Source organism: Lycium ferocissimum, chromosome 4 (assembly GCF_029784015.1).
Source record: "Lycium ferocissimum isolate CSIRO_LF1 chromosome 4, AGI_CSIRO_Lferr_CH_V1, whole genome shotgun sequence".
NCBI lineage: Eukaryota > Viridiplantae > Streptophyta > Magnoliopsida > Solanales > Solanaceae > Lycium > Lycium ferocissimum.
This window is the reverse complement of record NC_081345.1, coordinates 55,579,009-55,583,336: the sequence shown is the minus strand read 5'-3', so window position 1 is coordinate 55,583,336 and position 4,328 is coordinate 55,579,009.

The following is a 4,328-nucleotide window of genomic DNA, read 5'->3' as shown; positions in this document are numbered from 1 at the left end:
ATTGAAAAAATGTCATCATTTCAAACTTATATCTTTCCTTTTCCTCAAATACTTGAAACTTCTAGATGAATCCTTGCATCACAATTTTCACATTATTAATCTTTGCATTACACTCCTTGCATTACTAATTAGTCCACTTGTATAGGAACAAAACGACCCCATATACAAGTCCCGAGGCGGACCTAGAGTAGAATATACGGGTCTACGGGAACCAGTTGCTTTTGCTTAAACCTTGCATATATATTAAGAAATTCCCTAAAATTCACGGGAACCAGTTATTATCGTAAATTAATTTAAAGTCTTTATAGAAACTCATAAACTTCAAATTCTGGATCCGCCTCTCTACATGCGGAGATTGTAATCCAATAAAAATAAAACAGAACAATCAAAACGTAAAAAAAATTCTCACAACAATCCCAAGCCAAAAACTCACAAATAATTATGGGATAACAATCCCCGAACTATGATGAAAATTGCCAGTTAAACACCTAAACTATCCTATTACCACCCTGAACTTAATTTTTCCGTATTATTTAGACCCCTAAACTATGCAAGGGTCCTATGAAACAGAAACAAAATGTTTTTCTAGTCCAAAACACACTGACCTTGGGAGGAGACGAATGAAGCTCGTCCTCGTCCATGAGAAAGAAAAAACTGTATAACCCTATGACCAGAACCAGAAATAAAGAATAGTTTTGTGTACATGAGAAGTGTGCAAAGGAAACAGAGGAGTTTATATAGTGTCTTCATGGTGATGAACTTTGGGAACAAAATTAAAAATGGTGACAATAGACGACGGAGATGACAAGGATAATATGGTGCATGGGTCTTCGACTAGACCGATTGATCGAGACACAAATGATCCTTCGATTTTGTTCATAAGCTGTTTGTCTTAATGCTATTTAGAATGGAAGCTTGAAAATACCGGAACGCTTACGATAAACAAGTGTTGGTTTGGTAATGGCAGCTGCCTAACTGGTTAGAGTTAATGCATCTGTTATTAATATATGGATTAGTTATGAGTGAATTTAGGTATTATTTTATGTAGATACTCCATACTCCATTAGTTATACAAAGAAGTTATCAGAACTTCCTAAGTCTTATACAATTTTATCAAATAAGCAAATCACTTTTCATAAAATAAGTTATCGGAATGTCCTACGGCGCCACATTAAAAAGTCATATATCTCCATGTTTCTTTTATAAATACTTCCAACTACACGCTATTACATACTTTCAAATACACATAATTTTAAAAAGATCCTTTGGTTCAAAAGATCAACAATATTAGTAACTAACTATTATTTAATACACATATTTAACAATTTCTTCACATTGAGCATGTGTCTTTTTACAAAAATATAAACTTATGACACTACTAAAAAAACTGGTTTTACCGACCTCAAAAAACCGACCTCAGTTGAGGTCGGAAAAAAACCGACCTCATGTCGTAATATTTATTTTTTAATTTTTTTAAAAATAAAACGACCTCATGAGGTCGGTAATATTCTAACAAAATTTGAAAAAATAATGTACCGACCTCACTAGGTCGGAAATTTATTTGATGACAAATATTATAACTTTATTTTTAATTTAAAGAATACAGAGCCTCACGAGGTCGGTATTATTTTAAATAAAAAATAAAATTATAAAACATACCGACCTCGTAAGGTCGGTATAATTATTGAAATAATTAATCTATCCGGACGCAAGATCGAGCTTAGTCCCGGTTCTCCCTCTCTTTCCTCTCACCTTTTCTCTCCCTCTCCGTCTAACCCTAATAAATTCGAGGCGCCGTCACCGTCATTCTGCCCGGTCATCTCGCCGCCGCCGTAGTCCCTACCTTATCTTACTCCTAATCGCCATGGCCAGCACCACGGAAGAAGAGCCGTGAGAATGGGTGTTAAATGGTAGTCATCCACCCTCTCTTCCGTGTTATACCCTTTGCTTAATTGATTCGTGTCGAAAATCTAGTTGAAAAATAACATTCTTTACGCATTGTTTTTTTGTTGTTAGATAGCTTTTCTTTTGTTCTAATGGTTGTGTTGAACCACTTAATTTTCACTATAGTTTGTTGTGAACAAAGATGTACTTAGGTAAACACTTTTAACTCAATGTCCTTTTACGAAAAAAGCTTGTTTTAGAAGACATTGAGATAAAAGAGTTTGCCTAATTGATTACTTCTTCCAAATCCCTCCCCATTTTCTATGCTCTCAAACTTAATTTCTTCACTTCATTTTCCCCGTATATCTCCGCCTTTTCTTCACTTCATTTTCCATCTTCTGGGTAAGCCCTAATTTCTCCTTTGATTCACTAATTTCGTTTTTCGTTTTAATTCCCAAAGTTACTTCCCTTTTTTTTTGTTTTTTTTTTTGGTACTCTATACGCAAATGTTCGACACCCGGAGAGAATTGACCCAATCTTCCTTTTCTTTTCTCGGTTGTTTGTGCTTGATTTAAGAGATCATTGTGCTTTCCTCATTGACAACTTTGACGATCGGTAAACGACATCCTTAATCTTTGCCGGTATGTATTTTCCTATCTCAAAATGTGCTTTCTCTATTTTAATTGTTGAATTGATGCTTAGTGTAATTTGGAATTAGAAACACCGTAATTGTTATCTTGCTGTCTTTTGTCTTCCATTCTTTTGCTGTCTTTGTTTCTTTTTTCATTATTTAGTGATTAACCTGCATGCTAGCAATCTTTTGATTTATGAACTATTAAAGCTTTCTCGGTTCTTGTGGGAATTCCTAGTACGAAGCTTTAATTTGCTAATTAGAGCGGCGGTGATTTGGGTTTTGAACATTGAATTAAATTAAACATTGAATTTGTTCCCTAACAATTTCAAATTTGGTGTTATTTGTGTAGATGAAATCTCGTAATTGGATGTATAATAAGACAAATGAAAAGCGGGGGATGAGGCAGAGAATTTGTAGACGGTGTCGATGCTTTTGTTGGCTATGCAATGACAACGGAAACTTTTCTAAGTCATGGCTTGGTTAGGTGCCACTTTGTGTGATATCGATGTAAGGTACGAGAAACCGAGAGATTGGTTGGCTTCGTCTTTATAGAGACGGCTTTCAAAAGATTATACGGTGTGGACTAGTCATGGAGAAATGAATAGTAGTTTTGGTAGATTTCAAGACTTTGTTGTTGGTGAAAGTAGTAGGGGGCGGTGGAACCTAATGTCCAAAATTCTAGAATGCACGACATGGTTCGAAGATGCTTATAGGATGCATTAGATTTTTTAATCTAGGTAACCATGGTGAAGAAGCTCCAAATGAAGAAGCTAGTCGTTTTTTTGAGCGATTGAAAAAGGCTGCTTGACCTTTATATGACGGGAATCTACTCTCGGTGTCTATTCTTTGTTAGATTATTAAGCATCAAAGCAGATTGGAATGTTCCTCAAGGTGCAATGGATGCTGTGATTGGCCTTATACATGTGTTATTGAGTTAGATTTCGTCGTCGTCTTATAGTATCTACTGCTTCTTGCAAGATGTTATAAAATCTGTATTTATTTAGCAAATGAATGACTATAGTTATACGGTAGGCCATAGTTTAAAGTCTGTTTGGTATGTTGTTTACCACTTTGGTGAAATAGAAACATTTCACACTTTGGATCCGGATAATATATGAAGGTCTTTACAATGAATTTCATATTCACTTTATGCATTATCTCCATACGACGGGGTTTGTCTCCGGTTTCGGAACAACGTTGTCGGCCCTGAAAGCGATTGCGCCACCGTCTGCGTATGTACATCGGTTCGTGTAGTTGAAGGAAGCAGCTGACTTCATCGGTTTCCATTTTGGCGAGGTCACTAGCTGTCTCTTTCAAACGACTTCCATCTTCTTCTTCAAAAGCTACATTACGGACAAAACCATCAAGGTTAGATGATATTCTTTCCATTTATTTTCTTCATAAGGACTTCCGCTCTCTTAAATACATACTTGCTTGCATTTTGAACTATAGCGTGTTTTATTTTTGGTAGCCAAATCTAATAAAGTGTATTAGAGTAACAAACATGTATTGCTACTACTATGTATTGCTTTTCGATTAATTTATATTTGCGATACTTACATATATTATTGTATAGATGGCGGGTGAAAAAGGGTAAAAGCAAGAAGGAAACAAGGAGACGGGGGGTTTCCGAACCCGCAAAACCGGTTGAGATAGAAGCCCGGAGTCTCCCCCACCCGGGGCTCCTTCCCTTTTGATCCCGCCGGGGAAAGGCTTGCGTTAGTCGTCCCCTCCCAAAAACGGCGGGGGGCCCGGGCTCCCGGGGGGGTCCCGGGGGGGCCCCCCCGGGCCCCCGATGATCTCCACCCAC